At 37.2% G+C, this 20983-nt stretch overlaps 1 protein-coding gene across 6 annotated transcripts in view; it reads left to right on the plus strand.

Annotated features, from left to right (window-relative positions):
- DLGAP1 (DLG associated protein 1) overlaps positions 1–20983 on the plus strand; it is a 977987-nt gene that overhangs the window by 310301 nt on the left and 646703 nt on the right. For 5 of the 6 annotated variants that reach the window (XM_063653448.1, XM_054461416.2, XM_054461415.2 and 2 more), the window contains one exon: positions 3186–3294. The gene's annotated coding sequence lies outside the window, so the exon portion shown is untranslated. The remainder of the gene's footprint in view (positions 1–3185; positions 3295–20983) is intronic. The other variant, XM_054461414.2, reaches the window with a different exon arrangement.

A 20983-nucleotide genomic window follows, 5' to 3' on the forward strand; every position in this document is an offset into this window, starting at 1 on the left:
CTTATAGAGTAACACACATCAAATGAATGATATGAGGTGTATTCATCTTGACTCTGGCTGCAGAGTTACAGAAACAAACTAACTTGAGTTAGCTTAAGCCAAAAAAATTAATTTAAAAATAAGTAATTTAATATTTTTATTTAAAAAAAAAAAGGCAGAGGCCAAGGCAGGAGGATCACTTGAGGCCAGGAGTTTGAGACCAGCCTGAGCAACATGGAGAGACTCTATCTCTACGAGAAATTAAATTAAAAAAAAAAATAGCTGGGTGTGGTGGTACACCTCTAGTCCCAGCTACTCTGGAGGCTGAGGCAGGAGGAGCACTTGAGCCCAGGAGTTTGAGGCTGCAGTGAGCGATGATCGCACCACTGCACTCCAGCCTGGATGACAGAGCAAGATTCCTTCTCTTTATCTCTTACGGATACGTGAGCCCATGAAAGCCACAGGAAAAAATGAAAAAGAGGGAGCAGGAGGCAGATGAGTTGAGAGAGTTCTTGTTCCACCTTCCATGTGTGTCTCTTCCATTCTTCCGTCTCCATGGTTTACCCCATCACTCTTTAACCTGGACAAAGCTATAGTCTCACAGTCCCAGTTATGGGCCTGGTTTGGGAAAAACACCTCTCCTGGTCCAATCAGGGATGTCCGGGAACGAGGACCCCTTTGACAACTGCAGGATGGAGAGTGCTGGGCAGACCCCAAAGAAAGGGACTCAGCAGACAACTCCCAAGTAGCTGATTCTAGAAAAAGACAGTGGAAGAGTAGGAAGCACATGATTGAATTGAACAGCTGAAGTCCAAATTCCTGTTTTTCACCTTTCATCTGTGTAAATGGTTGCTAATGAGAAAACATACCTGAATCTTCTGATACTCAAATAATTACAGTGTACTTGTTCCTTTACTCTTGTTCTTTCTCAGATATAGATGCTAAATGTTGATTATGTGGTGGTTAAAAAAAAAGAACAGGAATAAAAAAGTTAAAAAGAGGGACACTTGGGGTAAGGAAAAGAAAAGAAAATGGAGAATCAGGAATTCTGCATTTTAATCTCAGTGCTGTCACCAAGAAGCCAATGCCTTGGGCAAGTCAATTCTCTGGTTTCAATGCCCTTCTCCATATAATGAGTAAATCAGACAGAATTGGTAGGTTTCCCAACCTGCTTCATCAGGAGAATTAGCTGGGAGCATTTTCAAAATGCAGATTCCCCTGCCTTACCCATGAATATTCTGATTTAAACGATCTTGCATGAAATTCTGTAATTGTATTTTAATGCAAATTTCCAGATGACTGTGATGATCAACTGCATTTGGCAACCATTAGACTAGATGACATTTAAGACCTCTCCTAGTGATTAATATATTTGTTTACCTAACAATTATCTAACTTATAAAACCAATTATAATAAAATGAATTTCTTCCTTTGTTTCTGGGTGTCTTTTTCAGAAATTACATAATCTTTCCACCTTGTTTCCAAAGAAAATTAAGAGTACTATCTAGTAGACAATAAATTCTCAATAAATAGTTATGAACGGATAAATGATCAGTTCTACGTATTTTTAGAAATTAACAATTTTTCATTATCTCCTGAGTTACTTAGTTCTCATATATGTGGGGAAGAAATTCCACTCAGAGCTTGTCTGGTTTAATGGAATATTGAAAATACTTAGCAGGATAATAGTATATAAATTAGGGCTCATAATCTTTAAAGTATGACTAAAAGCTTTTGATGATGAAGTCTCATTTTTGTCTTCTATGGCATGGATAAAGAGGTATGTGTGAAAGTCAAATATTCCTCCTGTGCATTATTATCATGCCTGAGGCTGTAGTGTTTCTGCTGTTCTTGCCTTTTACCACCCACAACACTTTCATACCTGTCAGCTTTGCCAGTCTCAAAATATTGCTTTAAAAAATTCTGCAGAGAATTGTACTAGCCCTGAACTTTTTGAAAGTCCAGTGTTCTTTTTGGAAACAAGATGTGAGTTTCTAAAGAGACTGAACTTCCAGACAGAGCATCTGGGACGTAATTCTGCCTCTGCCTCTGTGTGTATTCACTGCATAAAATTGATCGAGCCATATCACCTCGTCTGACATCTACTTCCTCTTCTGTAAAATGAATTCCACACTCATTTAAGCACTATAATTCTTATAAATAATTAGGAGGTTAAAAAATACAAATTATATTCTCAATTCTGAATATTACTTAGATTTATTATTTTTCTCATTCCCTTCTGACAATATTTTAATATGCTACCTAGATCCAAAAGAATACATTGCTTACAAAAAAATAGAAACAGACCTTTATAGCTACTTATACTTTTCAACATCAGATCATTTTTCTGTGTGACCCAAGTCCTTTTCTATGTCACTTTTCAGAAAGGAAACTCATAGCTGAGCTATATAGCATGTGATATGATCTGGAATAGTTACCTCTTTCATAAGTGTGGGTCCAGTTATATGTTCCATTTTGTCACTTTTCTAAGAAACTATTTTTTTAATATTATTATTATTTTACTTTAAGTTCTGGGATACATGTACAGAACGTGCGGGTTTGTTACATAGGTATACATGTGCCATGGTGGTTTGCTGCACCCATCAACCCATCATCTAGGTTTTAAGCCCCACATGCATTAGGTATTTGTCCTAATTAAGGATTGTGGCTTGACTTAGGCACCAGCAAGTCCCTAGTAGCACACTTGGGAATATTATGCCATGAATGGCATCCTCCTGTGGTTTTTTTCCAGAGTGAAAAGAACCACTCTGGAAAAAAAATGATACATTTTAGCCCTTTTTAAAGTCACAGTGGCTTAGTTGTACTGTTGATAAAACAAATAATGCTCAGGAAGTGAATACAATCGTATATGTATACTGTGTCTTACAGAATTGGATCATTGATGTTTGCATTTTATTGCTTTTTAAAGAAAATAAATGATAGGAAATGTATATTGTAGAATATCAAGCCTATTTATTACAGCAACATTGTTTTTTTCTGTGTGATTGATTTTATTTTCTGAAAAGCATAAAAATACAAAGTGTGACATCATGCAAGAACACGGCCATGTAGATTTTCTATGAAACTGTCTTCTTAACAGCATTGAACATAATGTCTGTCAGAATAGTTCTTATGAGATCATTTTTAAGCGTCTTTTTGTTTCAGGCTAGTTATTACATCTAATTATTGCATTGTTGTGTTTCAGAGCAGTTGAACATCAGATACTCAGAGTGACATCAGGTTAAAAAAAAAGCCTGCAATTTGGATCTTTTCCTGCCTCAGAAGCAAGGAAAATGGACAATTGATAATCAAAGGTAAAACTTCCCCCTTTTCCCCTTACTTGTATAGGAAGTAGTTTCTTACATAACAGCTTCCTCTTCAGCTATCCTATATGAAATATTTTTAATAGCATGGTATATTTGAACAAAAATATTCCTGGCATACACTTTCCAGACATATTAACAGTCTGTTGAATTTAAAGCCTGTGTTTTTTAACTTCCTAGCTACCTGTACAGAATCTAGGCCAGATGTATTACATATATTTAATCTTCATTGTTGTTAATCTGGAATGGCATTTTGGGCAAATGCCATTTTTATAAATCTGTGGACCCGAATATTGTACATTAGGTAGGTTAGGTATGAAATGATGGAAGTAAATGGTATAGTGTTAGGTTTTCTTAGCATATTGAACAAATTTGCATTTATCCACACAGACATGTTCAACATGATGTAAGTGTGCTAAGAAAGGCAATGAAAGGCAGGGCGCGGTGGCTCACGCCTGTAATTCCAACACTTTGGGAGACCAAGGTGGGCGGATCACCTGAGGTCAGGTGACCAGCCTGGCCAATATGGTGAAACCCCCTCTCCACTAAAAATACAAAAATTAGCTGGGTGTGGTGGCAGGTGCCTGTAATCCCAGCTACTTGGGAGACTGAAGCAGGAGAATCGCTTGAACCTGGAAGGCAGAGGTTGCAGTGAGCCGAGATTGCACCACTGCGCTCCAGCCTGGGTGACAGAGAGAGACTCCATCTCAAAAAAAAAGAAAAGAAAAGAAAGGCAATGAAAACACTTGAGTCCTTGCTATCATCTCCACTCCTTTCATTATGTAGTTTTTGGAGGGAGAAAAGAAGGGTCTTACCACATATAAATCAAATATACTAGAGAAGTGGTGTCAGATCAGAAGGAGATTCATATTGTTGAATAATAAGCTATTGTCTTTGTTTGGGTTACTTGCTTGAGACAGTGACTTGGGTATGGCAATTTATTAGGGAGCTGATCCAAAGATCAAGAGTTAGAAGAAGGAAGAGTGAATCTGGGAAGAAGCACAGGCCAAATTGTGGGTGGGTTAGGAAGTCCACCACTGCAGGCAATGGGAACTTGGTTCCTCCCAGGAGGGGTACAGATGCCCCAATTTCTGTTAGAAAGATGTGCAGCAGGAGGTTTACTGACTGACTTTTTCCCCTTGGTTTTGGATTTCCCCAAGGAGCATGAATTCCCTCACAATGCTGGGCTGTGCCAGCCATGCATGGGTAGAAAGCAAAAAGACACTTACTTGTCACTTGAGGTGTTACACTGTAAGGCAGTGGTCCAGGGACCGGTTTCATTGAAGACAATTTTTCCATGGACAGGGTGGGGAGGTGGGGAGATGGTTTCAGGATAAAACTCTTCCACCTCAAGTCATCAGGAATTAGATTCTCATAAGGAGCACATACCTAGATTCCTCACATGGACAGTTCACAATAGGGGTCATGCTCCTATGAGAATTTAATGCCACCACTGATCTCACAAGAGGCAGAGCTCAGGCCGTAATGCACGCTGGCCCACTGCTCACTTCCTGCTGTGCAGCCCAGTTCCTAACAGGAACTAGTACTGGTCTGTGACCTGGGGGTTAGGGATCCCTGCAAAGGCAAGGAGACTCCCCTGCAGCTGTGGCTGACATCCAAAGTGAACCCCGGGACATAATGCAGGGAGCCAGCCGCATCTGTTGCAGCTCCTTTTACTTTATTCGAAATCAGCATTTTTCTCCTAAATGAAGTATCTCCAAGAAAAAAAAAAGTTTTGTGTTTTAAAGACGTTAAATAATTATACCTAAATATCATGGAATTCGAGTGAGTTCTGTTTCAACACTAACTTCTTCATGAATAAATTGTCCATCTTCAGTAAATGGCATAGTGTCAGCTAAGTGAGAAATGCATCTGAGTCCCCATGTATATTTGAGACATTATATGAGATTCAAAGTATGACCAACATGTTGGAATAGTCAGAATTAATATAACAACATTTAATTATAGCTGTATTTGTTACTCACTTTATATTGTTTCATTTACAAGACGGTGTCTGTGTATACACAAAAATTTAATTTTTGTCTTTCGTATTTGGAAACAACCCTGTTTGTGTGAAATGCAAGACTGAAATTATATATATATTATCTGGGCATAATGTTAGATGAATGGTCAGCTGGCAAAACAGATTTAGCACATTAAGGTGCATCAGAGCTTCTTTGTTTTGTTTTGACATGAGGACATTAAACAGATTGAAAATAAAGTTGGATAAAGCCTGTGGTTGTGTTGTGACCTAGAAGATCATATGCTCAGAGGAAGAATATAATTGATAAACTCTCTAAGGAGCAGCTATTAAAAATAAAACAGACAACACCAACATTTAAAGTGATGTGCATTTGCATGCAGATTTCCTCGTGAAGGAAATGAAAGTGGAGGGGACAGGAGAAAGGGCAGCAGAGAATGGTAGTGCAGAGAAACCAGGAAAGTCGTAGCAGATGCTAGGCAGAAATACCAAAAAGAGCAGACAGAATCAAACTAGGGATGAAGAGGATCCACGACATGCAAACTGAGTGAAGGGCTCCAATTCATTTGAGGCTGGACATCCTCCTGAATAACCAAAGAAAAATTACTATGTCTTCTCACCTGAACAATGTAATTGCCCCTCATTAGTTCACCGCTCCCTGGTCTCCTTTGGCTCCAAAGTCTTCCAGAATCACAACTCTGATCATGTCTGCTTTTTGCTCAGAAAGTGTTCTCTGATTTACCAATTCATCATTATCTAAATTTCTTAAGCAGACATTTAAAGCCTGCCACTCTAAGTTGTTAGACTTATTATTTTTATTCTTTGACCTCACTTACCAGTGGCCTAGCCCATTGTGTAGAAATGTAAGGGCTGTGATTTTTTTCAAGCCTTCCAAGTGATTTTAAGGCTTTGTGGTTTTCAAACACAGATTGGTCTAGAGCAAGCTTATCTAGCCTGCTTTATTTTGTTGTTGTTGTTGTTGTTGTTGCTCTGTTTTGTTTTGTTTTGTTTTGTTTTAGGCTTTTAGCAGCCTGAAGCCATGGCTTTTAGTTTCTGTCTCTAGTGATAAATGGAAAAGAGAGACAAGGATGGGGCTTTACATGCCCAACCAGAAACAGAAACTAAGAACACATAACTGTATTCTCTCCCTTGGACACCCTTGTTCTAGAGTGAGGCCCAAGAATGTACATTTCTAACACGTTCCTAGATGATGCTGATCTGTTCCATGAGACCTTAACTTGAAGAACCACTCTGTAAACTAAATGATCCAGGCTGGCACTACAATTTCTGCATTACAGTTTGAGTCAAAGACTGATCACAATGAAAGGTCTTCCTTGCCAACATCACCATTGTGGGTAGGTGTGTTAGTTTAATAACCATTGTGGGTAGGTGTGTTAGTTTAATAACAAGCTCTGAGTCTTCTGGTCAAATACCATCTTAATATCATAAAATTCCCAACAGTAAGATTTTTGATGTATTTTTATATCCTTTACTGTGTCATAGACTTTGGAAACCCATAAATATCTGTTGGATGGATAAAGGATGGATGGATGGATGGATGGAGGATGGATGGATGGATGGATGGATGGAAGGAAGAATGGATGAACAGGTTTAGCAACCAAGAACTGGTTTCAGCATGAAACTTAACTTCTTACAAAGAAACTACTCTGGCTTGTGCCATAGAGAAAGGTGGTTTTCCTTCACACAGAAACCTTATTATATAAGCCCATACTCAATATATAAGACCTTTTATTAGATGAAATAACACTACATAGTTAAAGCCCAAGCATCTGGGTATCAATAGTATTGTGCTCTTTAATAAACAGAGTCTCTCATGAAAAAATGTTTGCTACTTGATTTAGTACAACCGGGAAAATGTCATTTATATCAAGATAAATTGTACATTTTACTTTGTGAAAGAGCCGCTGGTTGTGTGAAACCAGCAAATCACATCTATTTAATAAATTCCTTTGCAAATGTCTTTTCCTTGAGTTTAAATTTTGCAGCTGCAGCATAATTTGAATGTTTATTCACATTTAGGACAATTATGCTTTCTGGTTTTTTTGCTTTCTTGCATTCAAATGTGTTCATGTGTCAGTGTTGCACATTTTCTCTCTACATCTTTTATCTGCATGCATCATCCCATGATTGGCTTGGTAAATTTTTCCTACTTTTCTTGCTAAAATAACTGTTCCTTCTGTCTGTTTTCTGCCTACTCTTTGATTTATTCCAGAAATTGGGCTCAATGCCTACTTTTAGAGCTCAGTGTGAAATTTATTTTGTATGTTTTTAAACCCAGTCTCCACTTATTTTTTTGTTAAGTATTCTGTAGGGGAGTCAACCTCAGAATGCACTCATGAAAAAGCCTGTAATCATATATTAGCATAAATAACAACAACAGATGATAATATGAATGCTTGAAAATTTATTTTTTTAATGTATCTCATAATTCACTTTTGTAAGAGAAAATTAAAATTTTCATTTTATGTTGTGGCTTGCCTAATAGTAAAGCTTAAATATTAATTAAAACGTAAATGTCCTAGCCCCAACTTTGTTATTACCTTGATGTATGTTCTTGGCTAGTCCCTAGGCTTCAGTTACCTCCATTATAAAAAGAAGGGTTTAGGATAAATAACCCCTGGAATTCATTCTAGTGCCTTATCTTGCAATTTCAAGGTACAGATCATATGAAATCCTACCTAAAATCCGACACAAAATTATGAGTGAATCAGTCAGTCAACTAAGGGCACATCTTTGAAAGTAGAGTTGAAAAGGCAGGATTTGGGATTCAGAAAGACTTGAATTCAAAACTTAGCTCTTTTATTTATTAACTGTGTGAACGTGGAGAATGGACTGAACCACTCTATGTACTTTAGTATCTTCATCTGTAAAATGGGGGCAGTGTTATTATCTGAAAGGTCACTTTAAAGACCAGAGGTAGTGTATAAAATAAATCCAGCATCTGGTAGGAGCTGAACCAGAATAGCTAGAAGCTGACCAGAATCCCACCACGGTTTTGGAGGTTAATGGAGATTACTGTATACTCTTCTTTTCCAATATAATTCTACAAGAGTAAGAAACTTTTATTTAGGACTTTAAAAGATGAACACACTTTAGAAAATGTATCCATAATTTAGTCATCTGAGACTGAAAGGCTAGTGGAAAAATTCAGCATTTTTTTTTATCTACACGGGACAGCTCTGGTTCTATACATTGCTGATGGTTACATGTATCAAGTCAGGCCTTTTTCATCAAGAGTGATTCCTCAGTGTCAAGCATGAAGTTTGCAAATTACATTTTGTTTTCTGCCTTGTAATCTAGCCACGGCTTGGGGAGAAACTAAAATAAAGATTCTTCAAGGCAAAAGTTTAACCTGAATAAATGTTCATATGGTCTCAATTTTTAACTGATTTCAGAATGACTAAAATTATTCATTTTTTTCTTCTCATTCTCCAAAAAATTATTTTCATAGCCAATTTGCCAGATGCAGCTTTATACCCAGAGGCAAAAGAAATCAAATTTTTGGTCAATAGAAGTTTCATTTACTAAGAGATTCATGCAGATATTGAATACTTTTCTGTTCTTTTTTATGTGTTTTTGAGTTTCAGTTGTCATTTTTATATTGGTTAACCCCAGTACTTGTCAGCAGAAATTCAAAGCTGCGTACTTAACAGGAGTAGATCAATAAAGTTTTGCTGGAATATTTCATCAATCTTAGCACAGGATTTAATCCTGTTGGCTATTTTTCTATTTTAATATTCTATAAATCCTCTCAAGTTAATGTGTTCTGAGATAAATCTTACTATTTCACTATTCTATACTTTTTATGTCAGAAATAATTTAGAAACTAAAAACTGCTATTGCTATTTAATACCTTGATTTTTTCAGACATCTGTAAGATACAAAATCTGATTGTAGAATACTGTGTTTATTGTCATGTCTCAGAGTCCTATCACTATCAGGATGATAATCATACTGATGAGGCTGTCTCAAACCTTATGAGATATAGGTATAGATATTTAAATATATAGACATATTGTGGGGGTGGCGATATTGTTAATTGGGCAACCAAGACCTTCACAATAGAAAAGTTATAGGCAATTATTACCGATATTGGCATTTTTAATAAAATGACTGATTAAGTACTCTCTGAAAGAAACATAAATGTTATTTTTAGATGATGAAATACTTTCTTTGTAAAATAAGAGTATAATAGAGTTTATTACAAATCACATATTTGAGTATTTGTTCATACTGTAAGGATGTTCAAGGACAACGTTTGACTATGCAGTAAAAAGGTGCAACTTGACAAGAATTATAAGAAAGGAAGAAAACGCATACTGACTGGATTTATTTTCTTTTTGCTGTATTCTTATCATGTGCTAGATATTTTCACCTAAAATTTTTACCTGTCTTATTTATTTAAAGGCTACGTTTAGAGAAACAATGATACCATGTTAAAAAATAGACATTAGCAAAATTGCATAGTAAGGGAGGTGGAGCAAGAGAGCTGGATAGATGCCTCCACTGTCATCCTCTCTGCAGGATCACCACATTAAGCAACTATCTGCACAAAAAATCACTTTTATAAGAACTAAAAATCAGGTGAGTGATCACAGTACCTGGTGTTAACTTCATATCACTAAAAGAGGCACTGAAAAACAGTCTTGAATTGCCTACAGCACCCCTTCCCTGTCTCCCAGCAGGTGCCCTGTGGCTCAGAGAGGAAATCTGTGTGCCTCGGGGAGGGAGAACACAGTGACTGTGGGACTTTGCGTAGGAACTCAGTGCTGCCCTATCACAGTGGAAAGCAATGTGGGACAGAACTTAGCCAGCACTCATGAAGGCAGCACTTAGACTAGTCCTAGCCAGAGGGGAATTGTCTGTCCCAGCAGTCAGAACTCTAATTCTGGCAAGCCTCACCACTGTGGGCTAAAGTGCTCTGGGGTTCTAAATAAACTTAAATGCTGGTCTAGGCTACAAGGACTGCAGTTCCGGGGCAAGTCCTGGTGCTGTGCTGGACTTGGAGCCGGTGGGCTTGGGGTGCTCACGATCTAGTCAGACACCAGCTGGTACAGCTAGGAAAGTGCTTATGCTACCCCTCCCCCAGCACCAGGCAACACAACTCGCACCCTGAGAGAGACTTTTCCCCTCTGCTTGAGGAGAGGAGAGGGAAGAGTAAAGAGGACTTTGTCTTGCATCTTAGATACCAGCATAGCCACAGTAGGCTAGGACACCAGATAGAGTCCTGAGGATCTAGCTACTGCATGACATGTCTAGAGAAAACTTGGGCCAGAAAGGAACCCACTGCCTTGAAGGGAAGGACCCAGTCCTGGCAGGATTCATCACTTGATGAGTAAAGAGCCTTTGAGCCCTGAATATTCAACCGTGGCAGCCAGGCAGCACTTGCCCATGGGCCTTGGTTGTGACTCAGAGCCATGCTGGATGCACATGTGACCCAGGACATCCCCAGTTTTGGTGACTAGGGGTAGAGACTATTTCTGCTTGCGAAAATGAGAGGGGAAAGTAAAGTGGAGTTTGTCTTGCACCATAGGTACCAGCTCGCCCACAGTGGAGTAGAGCACCAAGCAGGCTTGGGGTGCCCAATACCAGGACTTATCTCTTGACTGGCATTTCTGGACCTTCCCTGGACTAGAGGGGAACCTGCTGCCCTGAAGAGTGAGTCCCAGGCCTGGCAGCACTCACCACAAGCTAACTCAAGAGCCCTTGGACCTTGAGTGACCACCAGCAGTACCCTGGCAGTACTCATCACGGGCCTTGGGCAGTGGTGGCCATGGAGAGAGGTTCTTCTGCTTGTGGAAAAGGGAGGGAACAGTGGGAAAGAAAGACTTTGAGTTGTGAGTACCAGCTCAGCTGCAGTACAATAGGGCATCAGGTTGATTTCTAAAGTATCTGACTCCAGGCCCTGGCTCCTGGATTGTGTCCCTAGACCTCCCCGGGACAAAGGGGAACTTGCCATCCTGAAGGGTAGGATACAAGCCTAGCTGGCTTTGCTACCTGCTGAATGTAGAGCCCTAGGGCCTTGAGCAAATATACGTGGTAGCCAGGCAGTGGTTAGTGCGGGCCTTGGGCGAGACCCAGTACCATGCTGGCTTCAGGTCTGACCCAGCACAGTCCCAGTGGTGGTGGCCACGGTGAGCTTGTGTCACCTCTCTCCCAGCTCCAGGCAGCTCAGCACAGAGAAAGACTCTGTTTGTTTGGGAGAAAGTAAGAGAGGAGAACAAGGGTCTTTGCATGGCAATCTAGAAAATTTTTCCTGATCTTCTCCGAGACCACCAAGGCAGTACCTCTGTGATTCTGCTCTTGCACCTCACAGCATTGCTGGGCTTGGGGTGCCGCCTAATACAGATATGCCTATAGTGACAGAAAAACTTAGATCGTAATACTCAAATACTTTTGAATACCAATACCTGGAGAGCCTTCCAAAGGACAGGTACAAACAAGCCTTTTAATCCTGTTGGCTATTTTTCTATATTAATATTCTATAAATCTTCTCAAGTTAATGTGTTCTGAGATAAATCTTACTATTTCGCCATTCTATACTTTTTATGTCAGAAATAATTTAGAAGCTAAAAACTTCTATTGCTATTTGATAACTTGATTTTTTCAGACATCTGTAAGATACTAAAATCTATTTGTGGAATACTGTGTTTATTTTTCATGTCTCAGAGACCTATCACTGTCAAGATGAGAATCTTACTGATGAGGCTGTCTCAAGCCTTATGAGATATAGACAGATATAGATATGTAGATATATTGTGTTGGGTGGTAATGTTGTTAATTGGACTACCCAGACCTTCACAATAGAAGAGTTATTTCTTCATGGGCCATTATTGCTAATATTGGCATTTTTAATAAAATAACATTTTAACTACTCTCTGAAAGAAACATAAATGTTATTTTTGGATGGTAGAATAATTTCCTTAGAAAACAGATTACAATAGTATAATAGAGTTTATTTTGATTTACAATTTTTGAGTATTTGTTTAAATGGTAAGAATGTCCAAGGACAACATTTGACGATGCAATAAAAAGATGCAACTTGACAAGAATTGTTTTTAAAAAGGACTGTGAAGACTACAGTAAGTACTTAATTCTTCAATGCTCAGACACCAAGGAACAACCACAAACATCAAGACCATCCAGGAATACATGACAGCACTGGATGAACTAAATAAGTCACCAGGGACCAATCCTAGAGATACAGAGATATGTGACCTTTCAAACAGAGAATTCAAAATAGCTGTTTTGAGGAAACTCAACAAATTTCAAGATAAAACAGAGAAGGAATTTAGAATACCATCAGATACATTTAACAAAGAGACTGAAACCATTAAAGAGAATCGAACAGAAATTCTGGAATTGAAAAGTGCAATTGACATACTGAAGAATGCATCAGAGTCTCTTACCAGCAGAATTGATCAAGCAGAAGAAAGAATTAGTGAGACTGAAGACAGGCTATTTGAAAATAGACAGTCAGAAAGGACAAAAGAAAAAATGAATGCAGGTGATGTTTAAACACCCAAAAGTGTGGTGATACCAGTACTCAAAGTATGGTTTCATGGAGATCTCCAAGATTTTTCAGGGAGTCCAGAAGGTCAAAACTATTTTTGTAATATTAAGACTTTAAGACTTCATTTGCCAAAAAATTCATACTTAATAAGCACCTAGTGGAGTTTTCCAGAGGCTGTATGACATGGAATGATGTCATGTAAAAGTGGAATGCATGCTTGTGTATTCTTCTGTTTTCCAGGGTTTTCTAAAGTAGTGGGTTTGGGCTATAAACATATTCGTTTTCAAAGGTTATCTCAGATCATTTTCAGAACTTCTACATGTCCTTATTAGCCATCTGTGGTGTGCCTACTTAGTTTCTGTAACCTTATTTTCATCTAATAAATTATTCATTTGAAATCTTGGGAAAAACTGAATAAAAAAGAATGAAGTATACCTACAAGATCTAGAAAATAGCCTCAAAAAAGAAAATCTAAGAGTTATCAGCCTTAAAGAGAAGACAGATATAGAAATCAAGGTCGAAAGTTTATTCAAAGGGATAATAACAGAGAACTTCCCAAACACAGAGAAAGGTATAAATATTCGAGTACAAGAAGCATATAGAACACCAAGCAGATTTAATCCAAAGAAGACTACCTCAAGACCTTTAGTAGTCAAACTTCCAAAGGTCAAGGATAATGAAAGGATCCTAAAATCCCCAAGAGAAAAAAACAAATAACATGCAATGGATCTCCAATATATCTGGCAGCAGACTTCTCAATGGAAACCTTATAGGCCAGGAGAGAGTGACATGACATATTTAAAGTGCTGAAGGAAAAATACTTTTATTCTAGAATAATATATCCAGCAAAAATATTCTTCAAATATGAAGGAGAAATACTTTTCCAGAACAACAGAAGATAAAGGATTTTATCACCAGACCTGTCTTACAAGAAATGCTAAAGGGAGTACTTTAATCCAAAAGAAAAGGACTTTAATGAGCAACAATAAATCACCTGAAGGTGCAAACTCACCAGTAAAAGTAAGTACACAGAAAAACACAGAATATTACAACACTGGAATTGTGGTGTGTAAACTATTCATATCTTGACTAGAAAGACTAAGAGATGAACCAATCAAAAAATAACCACTACAACAACTTTTCAAGATATAGACAGTAGAATAAGATATAAATAGAAACAAGAAAGTTTAAAAGTGGGGGGACAAAGTTAAAGTGTAGAGTTTTTATTCATTTTCTCTTTGCTTATTTGTTAGTTTGATTCTTTGTTTATGCAATCAGTGTTAAGTTGTCATCAGTTTAAAATAATGGGTTACAAGATATTTGCAAGCCTCATGGTAACCTCAAAACAAAATGCATACAACGAATACACAAAATAAAAAGCAAGAAATTAAAAAATAAAAAATAACACCAGAGAAATTCACCTTCACTGAAAGGAAGACAGGAAAAAAGGAAAGAAGCAAGAAATGATCACAAAACACCCAGAACACAGGTAACAAAATGGCAAGAGTAAGTCCTTACTTATCAATAATAACATTGAAAGTAAATGGATTTAACTTGCCAGTCAAAAGACAGAGTGGCTGAATGGATAAAAGACAAGACCCATTATCTATTGCCTACTAAGAAAATATTTCACCTATAAAGACACACATAGACTAAAATAAAGGGATGGAAAAAGATATTCCATGCAAATGGAATCTAAAAAAGTACAGGAGGAGCTATAGTTATATTAAAATAGCTTTCAAGACAAAAAGCTATAAAAAAAAATAAAGAAGGTTATTATTTAATCATAAAGGGTTCAGTTCAGCAAGAGGATGTAATGATAATAAATACACATACACCCAACACTGGAGCACCCATGTATAAAGTAAATATTATTAAAGAGAGAGATGGAATCCAATAAAATAATAACTGGAGATTTCAGCACCCCACTTTCAGCACTGGACAGATCATTCAGACAGAAAATCTACAAAGAAACATTGGACTTAATCTGTTGTGTAAACTAATTGGACGTAATAGATATTTATAGAACATTTCATCCGATGGCTGGCAGAATAAACATTCTCCTCCTCAGCACATGGGTCATTATCAAGGATAGACCATTTGTTAAGCCACAAAGCAAGTCTTAAAACATCAAGAAAATTGAAATTATATCAAGTATCCTCTGACCACAATTGCGTAAAACTAGAAATCAATAACAAGAGGAACTTTGGAAACTATGCAAAGACATGTAAATTCAAATATATGCCCCTGAATGACCAGTGGGTCATGAAGAAATTGAGAAGAAAATTTAAATATGTCGTGAAACAAATGATAATGGAAACACAACATATGAAAGCCTATGTGATACAGCGAAAGCAGCACTGAAAGGAAAGTTTATAGCTATAAATGCCTACGTTAAAAAGTAGAAAAAACTACACATAACCTAATGATGCATCTTAAAAAACTAGAAAAGCGAGAGCAAACCAAACCCAAGATTAGTATAAGAAAAGAAATAATAAAGATCGAAGCAGAAATAAATGAAATTGAAACAATACAAAATATCAATGAAAGGAAAGTTGGTTTTATAAAAATATAAACAAAATCAATAAACATTTAGCTAGACTAAGAATAAAAGAGAGAAGACCCAAATAAATAAAATCAGAGATGGAAAAAGACATTACAACCAATACAGCAGAAATTTAAAGGATCATTAGAGACTACTATGAGCAACTCTATGTCAATAAATTGGAAAACCTAGAAGATATGGATACATTTCTAGACACATACAACCTGCTAATATTGAACCATGAAGAATTTTAAAACCTGAACCAGACCAATAACAACTAATAAGCCGTAATAAGAAATTCTCCCAGAAAAGAAAAGCCCAAGACCCAATGGTTTCACTGATGAATTTTAACAAACATACAAAGAAGAACTAATACCAATCTTACTCAAACTCTTCTGAAAAATAAAGGAGGAACAAATATGTCTAAATTCATTCTACAAGGCCAGTATTACTCTGATACCAAAACCAGACAAAGACACATCAAAGAAAAGGAAACTACTGGTCAATATCCCTGACAAATACTAATACAAAAATCCTCACTGAAATACTAGCAATCTGAACTCAAAAACATTAAAAAGATCATTTATCATGACCGAGTGAGATTTATTCCAGGGATGCTTCGACATATGCAAATGAATCAGTCAACATATCAACAGAAATATTTGCCCAAATAGTGTCTTAATATCAACAGAATTAAGGACAAAAACCTTATGATCATTTCAACTGATGCTGAAAAAGCTTTTGATAAAAATCTAACATCACTTTGTGATAAAAAAAAAAAACCTTAAAAAAAGTGGGTATAGAAGGAACATACCTCAACACAATAAAAGGTATGTATGACAGACCCACACCTAGTATTATACTGAATGAGGAAAAACGAAAAGTCTTTCCTTTAAGATTCGAAACAAGAATAGGATGCCCACTTTTCACCACCGTTATTAAACATATTACTGGAAGTCCTAGCTAAAGCAATCAGACAAGAGAAGGAAATAAAGAACATCCAAATTGGAAAGGAAGAAGTCAAATTATCTTTGTTTGCAGATTATATGATCTTATATGTGGGAAAGCCTAAAGACTCCACCAAAAAGCTATTACAACTGATAAGTTCAGTAAAGTTGCAGGGTACAAAATCAACATACAAAAATCAGTAGCATTTCTATATGCCAACAGCAAACAATCTGAAGAGAAATCAGAAAAGTAATCCCTGTTGCAAGTAACAGTAAACATCTAGGAAATAACCAATGAATTTCTAGATCTCTATGATGAAATCTATAAAACATTGATGAAAGAATTTAAGAGAATACAAAACAATGCAAGGATATTCCATGTTCATAGGATGGAAGAATCAACATTATTAAAATGTCCATACTACCCAAAGCAATCTACAGACTCAATGCAATCCTTATCAAAATACCAAAGATATTCTTCACAGAAATAGAAGAAACAATCCTAAAATTTATATGAAATCACAAAAGACCCAGAATACCAAAGCTATCTTGAACAAAAAGAACAAAACTAGAGGAATCATATTACCTGACTTCAAATTTTACAGCAAAGCTACAGTAACCAAAACAGCATTGTACTGACATAAAAACAGACACATAGACCAATGGAACAGAATGGGGAACCCAGAAACAAATCCACTTATCAACAGTGAATTCATTTTCAACAAAGGTACCAAGAACATATATTGGAGATAGAACGGTCTCTTCAATAAATGATGCTAGGAAAACTGGATATCCGTCTGCAGAAGAATAAAACAAGACCCCTATCTCTTGGCATATACAAAAATCAAATCAAAATTGAATAAAAACTGAAATATAAGACCTCAAATTATAAAGCTACTGGGAAAAGCTTGGGGAAACTCTCTAGAATATTGGGCTGAGCAAATATTTCTTGCATAATATGCCACAAATACAGGTAACCAAAGCAAAAATGAAAAAATAGGACATATCAAGTTAAAAACCTTCTGTACGGCAAAGGAGACAATCAACAAAGTGAAGAGACAACCCACAGAATGGGAGAAAATGTTTGCAACTATCCATTGGACAAGGAATGAATAACAAGAATGTATAAGGAGCTCAAGCAAATCTATAGGAAAATATCTAATAATTCAATTTAAAAATATGCAAAATATCTGAACAGACACTTCTTAAAACAAGACATACAAATGCCAAACAGATGTATGAGAAGCTGCTCACCATCACTGATCGTTAGAGAAATGCAAATCAAAGCTATAATGAGATATCATCTTACCCTAGTTAAAACTGCTTTTATCCAAAAGACAGATAATAACAAATGCTGGTGAGGATGTGGGGAAAAGGGAAACCACTGCTGGAGGGAATGTACATTCATACAACCACTATGGAGAACAGTTTGGAGGTTCTACTAAAAACTAAAAATAGAGCTATCATACAATCCAACAATCTCACTGCTAGGTATATATCCTAAAGAAAATAAATCAGTATATTGAAGAGTTGTCTGCACTCTCATGTTTTTTGCAGCACTACTCACAATAACCAAGATTTGGAATCTACCTAATTGTCCATCAACAGACAAATGGATAAAGAAAATGTGGTATGTTGCATGTTCTCACTCATAGGTGGGAACTGAACAGTGAGAACACTTGGACACAGGATGGGGAACATCACACACCAGGGCCTGTCATGGGGTCGGGGGTTGGGGGACGGGGGGAGGGATAGCATTAGGAGATATACCTAATGTAAATGACGAGTTAATGGGTGCAGCACGCCAACATGGCACGTGTATACATATGTAACAAACCTGCACGTTGCACCCATGTACCCTAGAACTTAAAGTATAATAATAAAAAATAATAATAATAAAAGAAAATGTGGTATGCATACATAATGGAATACTATTCAGCCATAAAAAAAAAAAAAAAAAGAATCAGATTCTCTCATTTACAACAACATGGATAGAACTGGAGGTCATTATGTTAAGTGAAATAAGCCAAGCACAGAAACACAAACTTCACATATTCTCACTTACTTGTGGGAGCTATAGATTAAGACAACTGAACTAATGGAGATAAGAGAGTAGAACAATGGTTACCAGTGGCTGGGAAGTATAGTGGGGGCTGGAGGATGAGGAATAGTTAATGGATACAAAAATATAGTTAGATAAAATGAATAACACTATCAAGCTAAACTTAGAAGAAAATAATTCAAGCCAAAAGTTAGAAGATTTAAGCAGTTACTAAATGTTTAAATAGCAAAAGCAAAGCAAGAATTACATAGTCTGAATTACTGCCTTAAACTAATTCCCATTCATAACTCAGACCTGACTTATTGACCATGTTTAAGGCCTATGTATTGAATAGGAGGGCATCTACTAGTACTTCACGGTCACATCAAACCCTTTATTTCCAAAACAACACAAAAACACCCCCTTTCATCTGCTCCTCCCTCTTCTACTGTTTGCTGTCTCAGTCTATGGCACCTCTACCCACTCACCCAATTGCATAAGTTAGAAACCTGGGAGTCATCTATGATATCTCCTTCACCCCTTACCTTTGATAAATTTTGAATAAATTTCTTGAATGAAGTACCACATTAACCATAATATTTTAATGCCCAATTTGTCATACAGTTATAATCAGAGAGGGTTTGGAGATCAAACACTACATACTCTGCTAGTAGTTTCTACTGTGTTTTAGTTTCTGGCCACACTATTCAAATTCCTATGTAAAATTTTGTGGGGCCTTTTGCATTTTCTTCGTGGTGGTTTTGGTGTTGAGCCTGAATACATTCTTGGAAGATCCACTGTAGAACAGCTGAGATGCTTTGCCTCTCTAGGAAGGCATTGTGTGTGTTGACAAATACAGCGTGTTGGTGCACATGCTCTCAGCAGTATCGCCCTCTTTAATTATGTCCCCTGGGGAAAAAAATCATTTCCTGGCAAGGCAGCTTTCCTCATAAAAGGCTTCCTGGGTCTTCAGTAATAAGAAATTCAAATGTTTCAACCTAATATTTATTGTAGGGTTTAACTGGGCATTTTAATCTCCTTTGGGAATCAACAAGCTCTAAATGTTACACATGAGAAAACATTTCATGAGGGACACAAGGAGGGTTTCTCACATTTTGATCCATTTTTATTTAAGAAAAATTACTGGTAAATAACACATGCATTGGTATTAAAAGCTTGAATGAATTATCTCTGCCTTGACTTTGAAATTCCTGCTTTGTTACTGACATTTGTATTATCATTATTTTTCACTCAAATTTATTTCTAGGTATGGAAAATTCTGCCTAGTTTGAATATAGGGGAAGGTGCAGGTAAACTGGAGACCTAAAGTCCAATAGAATATTAAGAGTAAGATTAACCAAGTCCCCCCAACCTCCCGCCCCAGGGAGGCAGTTAATAGAAAAAGAGAAGGTTTGTGGCTTGAAATCCAGGGAAGGCCTTGAAATCCAGGGAAGGCAGGAGAAGAAGGAATTAGCCGGGGAGGATGCAAAGAGAGACAGGAGAACAGGGGTGTTTCTTGGCATGAAGGCTAAAAGTATTAATAAAGTTAACAGGATTCAGACTAGGAAATTTCGTTAACATGGTAATGTCATAATTTTAAATCTAGAAATTTCTGTCTTTTGAATATGGCATCTATTTTATAAATTTGTATAATTATACATCATGAAATTATAAATTCAGTCATCCTGTCTCACCTACCTGACTTCTCCTTTTTTTTTTAGGACCACTATTATCTCAATGTCAAAATCTTTGGTCATCTTGGATTTATTCTTTCTCCTCTACTTGTCCAGCCTCTCACTAGGTCTTGGTTGTTTTCCCCAAGTCGTTTTAAATCCCTGCCTTCCTAACATCCTCTCGACCAGCCACCATCCTCATGCAGGACCTCACTGTTAGTGCCTCACCCACTAACTTCACTCCAAAATTCCATTTTGCAAGCCATCCTTATATTTTGCAAGCCCAAAATAATGTTTCTGACATGTTTTTAATAGTGTTTGTTGGGTCCTTCCATACCAGACACTATGCTAGGTGTGCTATTTCATTTAATTCCTATAACCCATTTTACACTTTGCAAATGAGCAAATTGATCTCTAGAGAGTCTGAATAACTCACCCAAGCAACTAAGTAGAAAAGTCTGTCTAACTCCAAAACCAGAGCCCTTAGCCACTATGGCATAATACCTCCTGTGGCCATGTATAAAGGAGACGATGGTGACCAGACTCCAGGAGATAAAGCTGGGTAAATTAGGATCAGGGTTGTAAAAGATTCCATTAATTTCACCCAATGGGCAAAAGTTTATTCAAGGTTTTTAAGTAGGGACTGGAGAAACAGGCACATGATCAGATTTTATTTTACTAAATAGTTCTGATAGGCAAATGGTGAATGGATTAGATGGATTTGAATCTGGGGCAACCCTTGTACCTCTGGTGTTGGGGCAGTGAATCGTTAGCACTCATGAGCCCCGTTGGAAGCCCTTGACTTAGCATGTGCTGTGCCCTCTTCATGGCATGTTCTTACTGGATTTCTCTGTCTCCCAAACCTCCTTCAAGGCACTTCTCTATTGTCACCTTCCTGGGGGAGGCTAAGTCTCTCCTCCACACTCATGCAGCCTCTACTCAAAGCACTTAGGGTGTTG

The sequence above is a fragment of the Pongo pygmaeus genome, chromosome 17 (assembly GCF_028885625.2).
Source record: "Pongo pygmaeus isolate AG05252 chromosome 17, NHGRI_mPonPyg2-v2.0_pri, whole genome shotgun sequence".
In the NCBI taxonomy this organism is placed as follows: domain Eukaryota; kingdom Metazoa; phylum Chordata; class Mammalia; order Primates; family Hominidae; genus Pongo; species Pongo pygmaeus.